Source organism: Filicampus tigris, chromosome 8 (genome assembly GCF_054856515.1).
Source record: "Filicampus tigris isolate MCC_2025a chromosome 8, RoL_Ftig_1.0, whole genome shotgun sequence".
NCBI classification, from domain to species: domain Eukaryota; kingdom Metazoa; phylum Chordata; class Actinopteri; order Syngnathiformes; family Syngnathidae; genus Filicampus; species Filicampus tigris.
Genome location: NC_141224.1, coordinates 1,251,304 through 1,267,410, shown reverse-complemented (window position 1 = coordinate 1,267,410; position 16,107 = coordinate 1,251,304). Strand labels below are relative to the sequence as shown.

General features: G+C 43.4%; 1 protein-coding gene across 6 annotated transcripts in view; it reads left to right on the top strand.

The window, feature by feature from the left end:
* The window catches only part of sema6cb (semaphorin 6Cb), a 143,207-nt gene that overhangs the window by 45,682 nt on the left and 81,418 nt on the right, over positions 1–16,107 (top strand). For 3 of the 6 annotated variants that reach the window (XM_086037568.1, XM_086037564.1, XM_086037566.1), the window contains exon 1: positions 5,562–5,812. The exons of 2 other annotated variants lie outside the window; for them this stretch is intronic. The gene's annotated coding sequence lies outside the window, so the exon portion shown is untranslated. Of the gene's footprint in view, positions 1–5,561; positions 5,813–16,107 lie in introns of those variants that run through there. One more of the 6 variants, XM_086037569.1, reaches the window with a different exon arrangement.

Here is a 16,107-nt window from a genome sequence, read left to right as displayed (position 1 = left end):
CCGTAAGAGTGAGTCGCCGATTTTAGGACTTGGGACTTGCTGGGCTAAACGTTATGAAAGACTTTAGTCTTTAGCCTTGACTTAGACTTGAACTTCGTCGGATCTCGTATCATCTTAACCAAACGGGGGCGGAGCCATGGGTGGGCCTGGGTGTGCACAGTTTGACACAAGAAAATCAAATATATACTTTTGAATTTTTAGTAAATGAATAAATTATATTTGAATTTGTGTTTCGTCGTGTTTTTTTAACAACGGCATAATTGTGGTTGTCTAAGGAAGGTTGTCTGTCATTTATTTGAATATACCATGTGTCGGGATAGGAGGATTGTGCTCAGTGAAAGAAATATTCAAGCCCGGCCTGACTGTTCCAGGCCCACCCATTAGCCACGTTCTGGCTCCGCCCCTGTTCCCAAATGAAATGAATGGAAATGCCATTAGTCCATTCCAGCCCCTCATGAAACAGCATTTAAAAAAAAAAGAGGTAAATAGCACCTTAGAGCATTATAAAAACTTACAGTATTAAATAAAATGTAAAGAACTAATCAGCTTTTGCATCATGAGTTCATGCATTCATTGCGCGGCTCCTTAGTGTGTGCACATCTTTGCCACCAGGGGGCGGTATGGTAGACGCATACACGAAGAAGACGGTGACAACTGCACAATAAGCTGCAGATATATGAGTCGTTTTTCGTAGCATAAAGAATATAATGCCTGTGACTATTATTATTTTTCTTATCACAATAATTTGGGTTATTTTTTTTTAAGTTTGAAGGTTAAAACTTCAGACTTGTGGCTTGCACACATGACTTCCTGGCTCCTCCGGCTACAATGGACCCTCAACATGTGATGTTCTCATCTCCTTTCTTCTCGTGAGTTAGAATAAATGTCACGACAACAGACTGTTCATAAGTGTACAGGAGACGCAAGGAGAAGAGAGAGGCCGACACTTTTTAGGCCAACCATCAGGTTCTATTTGAACTTTGATTTATTTTCAAAGTGCTCGTCCTGTCTTTTGTCTACTGAAGGCTTAACATTTTGACCTTGACAATATCAATCCATCCATTTGCTACACTGCTTGTGTCAACAACAAAAAAATTCAAATGAAAACGTGGAGGTAAAATATGTAACATACCGTGGTGGATTGGCTTACGAGTGCTCCAATTACAAGCGAGCTTAGTTGTGGTAAAGAGTCAAACACGCCAACGCCGATCGCTAAACATTGGCAAAAAATGCTCGAGGATACTTTTGTCGGTGCTCAGTGAACAGTACACAAGTACCGTGCGTTAACATGTTATTCAAAATAGACGTTTCGCTCCATCTTGTGATCGGTTTGTTTAAACTTGCTGACCTCAAAATCTTGATTGTGGGAAGCCAAAAATACAGTACTATTTTTTCTTTATTAAAAACAACTGGAAAAAAAAAAATCCTTTTTGGGTGTGAGACTGGAACAGATGAATGATATTTGAATTAAGTTCAATCGAAAATCTATCTGACATGAGTAAACCGCTAGAACAAGCTAGGTCGCAGAACTAATTAAAGTCAATAGACCACTTTGGTGCCTGTTTGCCGATATCCCGTAGGCGTCCGTGATGTTGCCACCTTTCTGCCTCGATGCTTCACTCCGCTTTCGGTGCTTTGTCGACGGCTCTTAAATGCATCTTATACGAGTACACACACCCGAGCGGTCTGACCTTTCACTTTGCGGCGTGACCCATCCGTCCTCCGACATCGATCTGTCCGCCCGCCGTCCCGGAGTTGACCTTCTTCTTAAGAAAGGAAGCCAGGCTCCCAATATCGAATCAGTTCCTCCTCTCCATTAACTTCCCTCCACGCCTCCTCCTTGTCAACGTTGACGTTCCATCAGGTGGCATTGTTCCGGGCCGTCCGTCTCGGTGATGATCTCCGCCAGCGAGGCTGACATCCGTAGACGACCGTAACTCATGGAGGCCGGTGGGGTGTGGCTGGAGCGGTTGGGGGTGTCTCATGCGTCACGGTGACAGATGTGACAAAGTGAAGTGCTTAATGCGTGTCTGCTCTCTAATGGAGCTAAGAAATTAAACTAATGGAATGTTTGTCATTCGAATGGACTCGTGCCTTTGCATCCAGATATTAGTCAGTGTCCAAATGAAGCCACAGCCAGAATTTACCCCGACTCTTAAACAGTTGTTTTGTTTTGTTTTTTTAAAACCTGAACGAGAAGCTAGATTAGCCACGGCATCCGTCTTCCTGACCAACAGCCTGCCCGGACACTTATTGAACAAAGATATTTATTCTCGCTGAGCCAAATGCATATTCAGACCTACTGTAAATTTGTTGTGTATGTCTATCATAAGTAGTACCAGAGCTGGGCATTTCGTCCCAGGGACGGAACGGTGTCCATTTTGTGGACAGTCGGAGGGAGGATGAGAACTCTGTTAAAAAGGGCGGACCGACGGAATGTAAGGATGGAAGCGCTTTAAAAGGACGAGTATGAACGGGGACGCAGGACTCTCATTTTTAGGAATAAGGACGGAGGGCGGAGTGGCAAAAAAAGGTGTCCAACTTTGAGTTGTACTACAAAAAAGTCTCAAGAAGCCAGGAAATGTTTGAAATCGGTCAATAACATTTTTGTTGCTGTTGTTGACAATTCAGCCGCTGAAGCCAGTTGTACTTGATTTTTTTTTTTTTTTTTTTTTACAAAAGAAAATCTCAAAAAGCCATTCCTAAAAAGAAGGCTGCCATTTTGATTCAGAGCGGCCATTCTCAGTTGATTTCGGGGGGTCTTTCAAAACTAAACTTATTTTAGAGATTTGATCCGATTGGTACCAAATTTTAACTGTGTATTGACAGATAGGTGACTTGAAATTGTGAAAGGTTCTAGTCTTTATCATGGTTTGTGGGCGGAACAAGATCGATGACTCGCCGTATCCTCGTAAACTCTGATGAGTCAACATTTTCAAGGGCCATTGGGACCAAACGCGATCGCTCCTGTTAGTTGGGGGTCGAGTCATTGGAGTAGTACCCTGGAAGCTTGTGTTTTCTTTTTGTTTTGTTTTTTTTGTGTACAGAATGATGTGGCGTACCTTTTCTGATGTGGAAAAAGCTACAAGCACAAATGACTCCCAGCGTAGCAATATTTCTAAGTGTGCGCTCCTTCTCCTCTTGTAACGCCAATATTGTTTGTTGCAGCATCCCATAATAACATCCCCGCAGTGCACGCTGTTCTCCAGAGAAGTCTGGCAAAGTGCAGCTATGAATACATTGAAGGAATAAAAGTGGTTTCATTCTAATGGAGTGGAGCAGCTGAGATCAAACTTAATGAAGTGTTGATTAAACGTGTTCAGTCGAAAAACCTTTTATCACTTTGTTTGGGATCAACTCATGTTGCCGTTTTCTCAAAGAACTCGATGACGTGTTCCCCCCCCCCCCCCCCCTCGTGTCATCTGGCGACGGACGGAGATAAGCTTCCCTCGCAGGCTCGTTCACATGATTGTTCCCACAGAAAGTAGCTTCAAGTGGCGCTTTTTGTAGCTTCATGCGGGCGGCCCTTACGTAAGGACTGGCGTGCGCACGTTGGCCAGCGTTTATCTGTAACGTGCGGCGACCGACGGCGTGAACCCAAAAGGCAAACTGCAACAAATCAGCACTCTTGAACCAATGTGGAAAATGTGCTTTAACATGCATGAATTAGGGGACAAGTTGCGCATCTTTCTAGGTATAGGCCACCGACTACCCGAAGCCATTTGAGTATTTATTTCATGTCTTTGATATCCACAAATATGGCGACTTTGGCATACTGGACTGAAAACTTCTAGGGAGGTAGAATTGTGCACTAGTTGACAACTGCGTGCTACTAGTGCTACTACTACTACACTAAAGTTTTGAAGGTCCATGTACTAGCACACTCTTTGTCCTCACTAATAAGAATTCAACATGCTACAGAACAACTGTGTGTCAATAACAATGTTTTTCCTCACTTCTAGTGCCACCTCTGGTCTACTAGCACCATGCTAAAATGGTTATTTTCCATACTGTCTAATGCTCAAACAACTTTGATATCCAGTTTAAGTATAATTTTATAATATCTCCAGTAGTTCCTGTAGCACACAGTTGTTAACTAGTAGAATGTTTTGCCTCACTAGTAATATGTTTGCGGTCATACACCCAAAATCATTTTATAGAGGGCTGGGTCATGGGCCTTAGTCCAACTTGCTGCAGATCCACAAATGTTATTCTTGTTTTGTTTTTTGTTTGCGAGATATATTTAATTTTCGGGCAGCACGGCGGTCAACTGGTTAGGACAGGGTAGACGGCGTGGGTTCGAATCCGGCCCCGGCCTTCCTGTTTGGAGTTTGCATGTTCTCCCCGTGCCTGCGTGGGTTTTCTCCGGGAACTCCGGTTTCCATTCCAAAAACATGCACGGTAGGTTAATTGGACACTCTAAAATGTCCTTAGGTGTGATTGTGAGTGTGAATGTTTGTTTGTCTCTGTGTGCCCTGCGATTGGCTGGCAACCAATTTAGGGTGTCCCCCGCCTACTGGCCGAAGACGGCTGGGATCGGCTCCAGCACGCCCGCCACCCTCGTGAGGATAATGGATGGATGGATGGATATATTTCATTTTTCCACATATCTCTGTGAATAAAAAAAAGATTGTTAAAGACATTTCACATGGGGTGTTTATTTATGAATATGAACAAATGTTGTTTGTTTGGCCTTGGTGGAGGTCTTTGTACTCCGCAGTTGTTATTGTTTTAACATCTTGCATACATAATTACTACACTCACTGGAAATGCAATTCCGGGACAACAAAAGAAAAAACACTGGCTTTGTTTTTGGGAAACAATGTTTTTATGGTGCAGCAGTCGGATAAATATTAAATATACATAATATATAATATACATAATATATAATATAATTTATATTTCACCTCTTGAATAATAACATGCATGGATGACTGGATGATGGACAGACTGACAACAGACAGACACATCACAAGTATGTTTCCTGCAATTCCTAATCAGGCTTTATACGGGTATTGCATATTAATACACATACTATATATGGCTTATATTATTGTCCATTTTTATATATATATATGTATATATATGTATATATGTATATATATATGTATGTATATATGTATGTATATGTATATATGTATGTATATGTATGTATATATGTATATGTATGTATATATATGTATATTATATGTATGTATATATATATATATTTATGTATATATATGTATATATATATATATTATATGTATATGTGTGTTTCATTTAATTTCCTAGGCATAAACGACCTTTTAACTCGGAGGGCAAAAACAAACCCGTGACCCATTTTATTAGCTCAGGTGTTCAGTCCGAATTTAAATCTAACATTTCTTGCGCTCTGATTGGCTGGCGTCAGTTCCGAAAAGCCGATACAGTCAAACATTTCACATCTGGACGAGAAATGAGCGGCGCTAATAAGTAGGAGGGAGTGAAACCCACTTGACCAATCCGAAAGGAGACGAATTCGCTGAATTTGCCTGTGATTGGCCGTGTGACCTGTCACTCCAGTGAGGGGGCGTGTTCTTAGCTGCTTACCAGTGCTTGTGGGCTTGTCTCAGTTGGGTTCGCTCGAGTCTGGTCAGAGCGCGAGGACACTTTATGGGATACGGAAGCACGCGTGGAGCCCAAACTCGCCCAAAGAATAATAACGAGAGAATATCGCTTGAACGTGACGTCACGGGGTCGAACAGCTAGCAAGTGAGGAGCTAAAGAACAGTTTTGGCGCTTGTGTTTGTCGCGAGCTTCCCGTCAGCTACTCGCCCGTCAAAGAAAGAAGGTAAGACGAACACTTTTACCCCCCTTTCGTGTTCGCTTCATTTTCAGCTATTCTTCATTGTTTTTCTGTTTTTTTTTCGCGGGGTTGGGGAATTGGGGGGTGGTTGTCTCCGGTCATCTAAGCCCGGTGGCGTCCACGTCCGCGCTCCGCAACTTTGCGCACCGAGTGTGACGCTAATGAAAAGCATCTGACTTGGCAATGTGTCTACTCAGCACCGTGGCTGCGCATCGAAATCTAATGAGCAATCGCTTGTTTTTGCTCCCCGTTCGTTTCTAAATGTTTTTGTGCATTGCTCCCATGGACCTGCCAGGTCCAGGCGTCTCGATGAGCTCATTGTTCTCTCAGCATTGTTCTGCTGCTGCACAAAAAGAGCAAGCAGTTGTGCAAGGGGAGAAGATGCTGAGAACAGGTCAGCCTGTCTTTGTGCACGCGCAGGCAGCCGTCCGTGCGCGTGCACGCCAAGCCACTGTTGCTGCTGTGGCTACCGTTCAAGTTGTCTCCTCATTCCCGGGAGAATTCGCCTGACCTGGCTTCGCCGCCGCCGCCGCTGCTGCTGCTGCTGCCGCCGCCGCTGCTGCTGCTGCAGTGACATCACGGCGATGATGGCGAGCTCAGGTTCCGCTCTGAGCGTCCACTTTGTTGGCTTGACAGGAGGCGACTTCCATTGGGCTTTTCATCCCATTTAGCAGTCCAGCAAGTTGATCTTCTCGGATTGTGCGTCGCCTGGGCCTTTAGTAGGGACTTTGATGATTTAATCCATTTTGCTTGAAGAACGCCACAATCATGTCGCAGTTATAGAAACCATCACTACAGATACCAAATGCAAATTATCACACACAACAACTGTGCCCCGTACATCTTGTGGAGCATTTCACAATGTTCATCTACTAGTGTGGCCAAAACAACAACAAAATGAACTCATTCATTAGCAGACATTTTCAGACCCTCTTTTACCCTAACATTTGAAAAAATAAATAAATGTGTTCCTGGGATTGAATGGCTGGACTGTGATAAGACATCATGCATACACCGTGTTTTGCTGATTTGAAATTGGCTGTAACAAGTTTTGCTCTGACCAACCGATCAGAGGACTGATAAAGGTTGACATCGTCAAGGGCCAGCCCTCAGGCCCTGTGAGGACAAATTTGAAATTGGCTTGGTTACAGAAACAGTCCCATTGCTCATGCAACAAATTCCCACATATTTGAAAGTTGGCATTAGCGAATTCACATATTCTCATATTGTATGTTTTTTTTTTTTTACCTTTCTGCTTACATGATCGGGATTTAGGAGTCGATAATAAAAGTGATCGACCAGATCAAATGATTGACCAATCTATTTAAACAACGTATTTCCTATCAAGTCGATCCCTGCTATTTGCGGCGGATCGGGACAGGCCCGCCCCACAAATAGCCAAAATTCGCATGTAATTGATGGCCGTTGACATGCATTGGGGAAAAATAGCAACCATTACACCCTAAAAATTATTCTAAAAGAAAGTATAAATAAATATACAGAAAAGGCGTGTGGGCCAAGGGGTCTGGGCGGGGGGACCCTAACACTTTACGACAATGTGAAGTGGTCAGTGTACAGTTTGTATAAGAGTGCAAATTGACCAAACCCTGAAAAAAACTCTATAATCATTTCTGTTTGAGCAGCAAAAGTGAGTGCACCCCTGAGTGAAAATGCCCAGATTAGGCCCAATTAGCCGTTTTCCCTCCCAGGTGTCATGCGAGTCATTCGTGTTGCAAGCTTTTGGGTGTCAACGGGGGGCAGGTGTGCCAAATGTGGTGTTATCGCTCACATCCGGGTCACTGGAAAGTCAATATGGCACGTTTGTGAGATACTGTAATTGTCATCCATGTTGATGTCACGTGACTTTTCCCGGTTCTGATTGGTTGGCATCCCAGTCGGCGCAGCTAATGGGGCGTTAATCCCTGTTTGTAATTTTAGTTTCCATTTCCATCCCCAGCGTTGGGTTTTTAGTGTAGGGGGGTCCTCGGCTGCAGATGGCGCCTCCTTAACGGCCCTCGGGGTAATGGCGGTTGAAATTAGGCTCCTAAGCAGCGAAGACGACTCGGGGAAGGAGGCGCAGGGGGGGCCGGCCGGGGAAGCCCTTGGGGAACATGGAGTCGGATGAAGTGCCATCCTGGTGGGCGTGCGCGGCGCCAACATGGGAGCATTTCAAGCTCGGTAAAACGGGAAGTTGTTGAGTGGCTTTTAAAGACGCAAGGAAAGAATTAAGGCGCCGGTTGCAAGTTATCCCGCCCCCAGCAACGAGGCGGCCAATCGGAGCACTAGAGCAATGAATGTCAGCTTCATGCTAAATGAATGTGAAATGCTTTCCACGGGCTAAGGAAGTTAGCAAAGACCTTCCGGTAATTATAAACCTTCAAACAGCTGCTAGCTTAACGCGCACAGAGCAGCAACACATACAAACGGATAATATAATAAGTCTAAACTCAGACTTTTCTAAATATTATAAAAACTCATTAAAAAAAAAAAAGAATGCCTAAAAAAAAAACTCTACAATATAGCCAGGATGCAAATGACGAACGGTGATACAGCGGGGAAACGCGGTGACACAGCTGACGAAAGTTTTACTCGGCAGTTTAGTTTCACACTTGTTGGATGAGCAGACACACAAGTACTTTACTTTTGGACACAAGACATGAAAAAGTCACTTTGGTCCCCAGAAACATGTTGAACTAATCCCATTGCTCACAATTAATCGCTGCTTTTGCAGACATCTGCACTCTCCATGTGATCATGTTGGCGCTTTTGTTACGGATCAGCTTCCAAGACGGCCCAGCGCAAGGCTCACTTGCTTGTTGCTAACAAAGTTGGCTGGATGCTGTCACAAGGAATGAGAATCTCCTGTTGCTATCACGGGCGAGGCCGTCTCCAGCATTCCTTTTTGTCTTTTAACTGCCGCCGCGCTTCCACAAAGGTGGCAGCCGCAGCTTCGCACCTTCCGACCGCTTGTTGGCTAGCGCCCGCTCGGGGTTCGGTCCGCGGCTGAGCAGGAAAAGATGGCGGTCGGCTCTGCGAGTCCCTTCCGGAGGATCTCACCTTCCGCGGCGGCGAAGCTTTAACCCCTCACGGCCGTCCGTGCCAGTCTGGCACATGACGTCAGGTCGAGAAAATGCATCCGCTTTTCTCAATGAATTCAAGTTTGTCTGTTCCGCTGACACTAGCAACATGGCGGCAAACCGAGTGGAGCTAGTCTACAAAAAAATACTCAGTGTTGACAAATTAGTGACCTCTTTAGTGACTACTTTTCAAAAGTTGCATCTTCAATTCCAGCTCATCTTTTCAACTCTACCTGAAAAAAGAGCATAGGAGAGCTGGAGGTGTTGCAGCGATACTTTTTTGTATGGACCAAGATGAGCCCTGCATCTTGATGTCTCCTTTTATCATCCGCAGAGGTTGAATCAAGTCAACTGAGCTCCTCTTGTTTGTTGAGGTCATTTTACCTTGAATCCAAAAGGCTTCTTCACTTCCAAATTTGAGTCTCCTTATTTCCGTCTCTGGTGGCTGTGTCCCGTGGCGTCGTCTCGATGGGGTTGCTAGGCGTGGATAGCATAGCAACCGGTAGTTCACCTGTCTGGTGGCGAAACGGCTCATTAGTGGCCACTCTTTCGATGGAATGAGGACACGGCAATATGGAAATGAGTTTGTGTGTCGGCAAAGGTTCTCTCTCCATATGGAATCGGCGGTTTGTGAGCCTGACTGCGATTCATCTTGGAACCGGCTTCCAGATAGTAGAAGTCTGCAAATGCCGCCCTTGTGTTTCTGTTTACAACACGGACGAAGCATCGTCCCTGAGAGGATGACGCTGTAGTTCCAGTTCTCGTGTCGCCGTGTGCTAACAACATCAACAACAGTAACAATCTTCTTAAATCCAACCCAGGACCCCCGGTCACCATAGCCTAAACAACAGCTTGTTTGCGATCAAGATGAAATATAAGAATAAAAAAAATCTAGAAGGGCGGGTGACAAAATTAGTTTTCAATTATGTTATTGTCATCTGCTTTTTCTATAAGCAAATGTTTTTTTTAATTTATTTATTTATTTTTTTTAAAGGCGAGGTTGAAGTGCCGTGGTCAGAATTAGCAAAAGTGTGAGCACCCAAGCCACCGCAGACGCGCCTCAGCGCCATCTGTCAGAAGCGCATCGAGCGCGTGCGAACGTATGTGCTGGCTTGTCAGCGTGATTGCTTGACGGCTACGTCTACCCACAATGCACCCCGCCGCGTTGATTTCAAAACCCGGACAAGAACACGTCGACATGTCCGCTCGCTCACTGGCTCTCCTCTCGGCGATTAACGGAGACGCGGCGTGGCAAAACGAAAGCCAGCGTGTGCGGAAATAGCCGGCGGCGGAGACGCTTGCTCATTGATTTGCGTTGTTGCGACACATCAAGTTTTCAAGCTCACGCTGCTTTGATCACATTCTAAACGGGAGGAAAAAGCCAAAGAAAAATCAAAATAGAGGTCTGGATGCTTTGGTTTCTGATGCTGAGTTTTTTTGTGGCTTGCATGATGGCGGACAATCTCTGAAATGTTGTTCAGCTTTGGGGGACATATTTTGCCCCTTTTTTTTTCTTCTTTTTTTTTTTTTTCTTTGATGCTCTCGAAAGCTACCCTGATGTCTTGTTTGATGCTTTGAACGGAGAAGTAGAGGATGCTTTTCTCCCTGAAAGCTTGGGTTAAAATTCCAGATTGTATGACCAGCACTTGTCATGCTCAAATTGCTGTACCTAATAAAGTGACTACCGATAACCCTTACGTAAAGTTGAATTGACCTATTTTAAAGAATTTCTTATTATTATGAGCGAGCTTCAGATTTGCAGATGCGCTTTCAGCTGTTTATTAATAAACACACAAGTCGTTAGCCTAGTAGCCTAGTTGCCTAAATTGTTTTTAACTGTCTGTCACAACGTCCACAAAATAGCGGCGTGCTAATTGCTAAAAAATGTTTTTCTTTCTCTGTGTCTGTGTCGACTCTTTCCTTCACGTCACGATAATCTGCAAAAGTGGAATTGAGGCGATGGACTCATGTTGTGTGAGAACATTTCAGAATGACGTAAGGACTTATGCTCATATTAATGATGGACATGGGACTTGACATTTGCATATATCGTCGTTCCCCCCAGAATAATTTACATCATTCATTTGCGGAAGCCTGCTAGAGACAATTAAATGTGCATGTGGGAAACACTATGGCTGTAATGTCTTAAATTTGAGTATGCAATCAATGGCGCCATTAATCGGCGGTGAAGGGAGATAGTGTGGCCGATCAATAAATGAATAAATAATGTGCACTCGATGTTTCGTTTTCTTGATTAAATGATCGTCGCGGCATCTTATCGGTGCTCAGATGACATGAAATGTCACAAAGCGCCGGCCGCCAAAAGTGACGGCCGCAAAGGTCGCTGCGACCAGAACGGTCTTTGGATGGACTAGATTGATCCGGTTGATTGATTGACAGCGTCGGGGGCTCTCGGAGCGAGTGAATTTGTGTTAAAAGCCAGTCTGCTTCCCAGTCGGGAAAGAAAGTTTGAGAAAAGCTCCTGATGAAGACAAAAGCAGTCGTCACATCTCTGAGAAAGCAATTAGCATAACAGCGTGAAGGGGAGGAGTCACCGTGCCGTCTCGCAAAATGAAGCTTTTTATGGCCCGCAGATGTGAAACCAAGCAAGAAATTAAAAGTCCAAAATGACTTTTCTCTTCTCTGCGCCCCCACCCGCCCCGCCAGCGCCTCCTTCGTCACGTATCGCATGTCATTTTTCATGGAGAGACGCCTTAACGAGGTCCCTTTCCACAAATAGACTCTTTTACCTTTGACCTTGACAGTCGTTCATCTTCTTGTTGCACAATAACGGAGGTGTTAGGCGTTGTTTTCACAATTCCAAACAGTTCCCGGCTGTCTCCATATCATGTCTTTGGTATGCTTTTGAGCAAATACCCCAAGGATCAACAGTTTGAGACATATTTACCGTATACTACTTGCCATGGTTAAATTGGCTCATTTTAGGGGCGGGCCAATGGCAAGTTGGATTGACAAGCGGTGGGCTGGATGTCGTCGGCTTCTGCGAGCTGAACTAGAGCTGAGAGTGTGGAAAACAAGTGAGTGCTTTACAGAGGCACACAATTAATGATTTAAAAACAGGATGAAGTGAAATGTAGGGCTGTCCTGTCACTGTCAAATATCTTTAGAATCGGTTAATTGGATACAGTTGGATTTGAAAGTGTCTTAAAAAAATGGTTTCCCCGATTACTGTTCAGTAACCATTTTTTGTTTATTTTGTATGGTTTAGTGATTAAAAAAAAAAAAAAAAAAGATCAACAATAGGAAATATTACACGAGAGGGATGGATGTACTCACCACCTTTTTGTTACTGGTTCAGTCATTGTGCAGACGTTTGCAAATGTCTTATTTTGATTCAACACAAAAGATAATCAGTCTGCTTTCATGAAAGACGACAGAAATCGAAGAATAATTGCTGGTGAGAGGCTGAAAATGGAGGATTTTGACAATTTAAGTTAAGCAACGGCTTTAAACGACTGCTGCGTTATTAAAATCATTGTCGGATAATTTATAATATATATATATATATATATATTTGACAATCGCTTAGCTGTCGAAAGAAGTTTGTTTAATCCAGTAGTTTCTTTTGAGAACTGTTTGTTTTGAGGATGGCGCTTGGGCCACCGCGTCCAAGTGTTTCTTTTGCCCTGGAATTTTGGCCGGCCCAGCTACCCAGGCGGCATTGGCTGAGAAACTCGGTGCGGCCAAATCTCGAAATTGAGAGAAGGCTCGCTTACATACACGTTTTCAGAGCTCGTCAGATAGCTGAAGATTTCCGTCAATTTCACAGGCACTCCAGACACGCAGCTATCGGTAGAAAAAGACATGAAGTCAATTTCGTAGTATGGCCTTGTCTAAGATGAGCGTACTTGCTTAAGCGTGAAAGGTGTCGAGAGCGCTTGTGTCTCGTGTAATGCTTATTTTATTTTATTTTTTTCTTGCTGTATTTCTTTAACACTCGCCATATGTGCGCAATATTTGCCTTGGAAGCTAGCACGCTCCTTCTCAGAACTCCGGGCTGCTTTCCATACGTCTCGATCTATTTTTAAACGGATATTTGAAGGGAGGGAGGCACGGGGGGGGGGGGGGGGGGGGGGGGCGTGTTGTGGGGTCGGAGGGGCATTGTTAAGGACGGGGGCACGCTCGGTGTCACATGAATTCCGAGCAGGCAGACGTCCAACGAGGCGAAAACAACCCACGAGCTTCTCCAACAAAGTCCGCGGGGAAAAAAGTGTTGAATTAAGACTAATAATAAAGACTTTGATTTCATACTTGTGGATGATTTCCAGAGTGATTTTGATTACATGTACTCTATAGTCATATTTCAAATTCTTTTTCCATCATCTTATTCCATACTTTCATTTCCTAGTCTTATTCCGTAGTTTCAGTCCAGAGTTTTTGTCTATACTTGTTTGTTTTCTTCTTCAAGCTCTACTCCAAAGTTTTTTGTTTTTTTTATTCCCCCATGGTCTTATTTCCATTGTACTATTGCAGCATTTTTGTTCCATACTTGTGTTGCATGGTCTTATTGCATCCTTTTATCCCAGTTCAATTCCTTGGTCTCATTCCAGACTTATTTGACTATGAAACACGCCTTGATGGTAATTTTGAGTAGTCGAGTTTTGGTTGTTGAATAAAAACAAAGCTTTGAAATCAATGAATAATCATTTTTAATTCTTGTGATTTTAATCAAATCAAAATAATCCTGATCATTTTTTCCTACAATCGTACAGCTCTGATCTGTTGTATTAAAATAGCTGCTTTTCTGTTACATTGGTTCATGAAAAAAAAAATATTACAATGGATTTTTTTATCTCTGTAAATTCGATTTTTGCTTTGTAAATAAAACAAAATAGTAGTAAAATAAACCATTTTACACATAGAGGTACAAAGTACATGTTTTTATTGACGTATTTGTTCTGTGAAGTTGAGTAAATACAGTGGTACCTTGACTTAGGAGTAGTTTAATTCCATGACCAAGCTCGTAAATCAATTTACTCTGAACTATCAAATGAAATTTTCCACATTGAAATGAATTGAAATTCTTTGAATCTACTCCAGTCCTCCAGAGACCACTACAATGTCTTTTATGACAAAAGTAGCATTGTCGTGTGAAGCAAAACTATTTAAAAATAAATAAATAAAAAGACTAAAACCTGCTAGAGAATGTAAATAAACTTCCAAGTCGTTTTACAAAGTGTGAATAAACCACAACTCACACACACACCAAAGAAAAGCTATTACCTTGAACAACACGTGTTGATGTGTGCCTTCAAGGGGCGCGGCCTATTGGCGCTTGCGCACAAAAGCTCGTCCACCCTGTTTTAAAGCCGTTAGCTGTCACTCTTGAGTTTCTGTTTTCCTCAATGCTTCAGTTTGGCGTCGTCTCGCTGGTCTGATTATGATTTCAAAGTCACGCCGTCGACGTCGCTCGCAACGCCACGGCCATCCCGAACTAGGATTGACCTCATCACAAGTGAAGCCCTGGGCTTGGCGAAAACCTAACTTAGCGCGTTTGTTGGTCGCAGCACTGCATCGCGTCAATGTCGTTTCCAACAAGCTTCCATTCGGTTGACGACACAATCAGAGTTTCATCATTGACAAGCGCGACACGTCGCTTGGGCGCCTTTTGCTTTAATTAAAGTCAACGTAATTGTGCGTGGCTCATCTGTAGCTCTTTTCCAATCACACGTTTGTACACATCAAATGTTTGCTGTCAACACTGGACTGGCATCATTTTCTTGTGATTGATTGTCTATTGATTATTTGGGCGACCTGTATGCCTCACGATTACATTGGATTTTTTCATCATGCCTTAACATTGCTGCGCCGCCACTGAATGCAATCATAAAAAGATATGATGTCCTACTTCTTTGTCTAATCAGCGCTTGATTGCCTACAATCTGATAAAAAAAAAAAAGAGTGCATCCATTGTTTTTGATAATTGTGTTTGCTTTGTTGTTGCTCGATGAATTTGATGTTATGAATCATGTTTACACACATGCTGTTAAGAGCCTAATTCCTCCCTTCCAATGAAAGACGGCAAAGGCCCAATTGTCGGATGTCTCTGAAGATTAGGGCTGAACGAGTTTGAAAAATAATCTAATTGCAGTTTTGTTTTTCCCCCCTTCAAGATTGCCATTGTGATTTGGTAAGCAATTTTTTTTTTTCAAGGTCCTCCGCCTTTGCATTTTTCAACACAAGCAATACATTCATCGGTATGACAATAAACAGATTTATTCTAAGTACTGTACATGTTTGGTCTTATAGTTTAGTCTTATGCTAACATAAAGACAAATGAACCATGACTTAATACGAAGACAGTGTATCCGCTTCAGTCAGTTGTGAGAGGTGGGCGTGACTGATGAATGACGGGGCGGGTACCAAGGCCTCTGACGGATCACGGACCAGCAAATTTTGGTGGAATGACCACCTCTGCTATTAAATGCGTAAAAGTGATATTCTTCCAACTACCACTGCGTAAGCTGCTTTAGCTGGATGGTTGCCGTTCCTTCTTGCAAAGATAGTAAATCACCTTTAAAGTAAGTCAACGCACACATTTTTTTTGTTCTATGCAAGCCCACTAGTTGAAACAGGGCATTCTGACTAATGTTGCATTTGTGGAATAAGTATTAATCCACTCGTTTTTAGCTATCTCTGGGGGCGGCCATTTTGTCTTTTGTCGACTGAAAATGACCTCACAACTGCTCACAGCGACCAATCACGGCTGACCTGTTTTCTGAATCTGAGCCGTGATCGGTCTTTGTGAGCTGGGAACATATTCTTGAAAGCAAATATGTTTGGGTTGACTTCCGCTTTAAGCATATTTAGGTCTTCTATATGTTTAGTAAATGTACCTCTTCATAGCCTACCAGGCGTTGGTGAAGCCTTCACTCTTGTAGTCAAATTATTACTCAGGATCCAGATGTTGAAGTCGGCCCCCTCGTTATCAGTTACCACGTCATGACCGACTTGAACCTGCTCACATTGACTCACCGTGTCGTGTTTCATAATAGACTTCTCTAATTGTAAACGGTTGTCTCGTTGAAATGGCGGAAACGATAGTCCACTTGCCGACCCATCCGAGCTGCTCTTTTAATCGAATGACATGAGCGGAGAGGCGCAGGTCGCTCGTTCACCGGCGAGATCTTTTTAATTAGACCGTGTTCTCTTAATGAACCGAGTGTCCGAGTCCATTTGTCT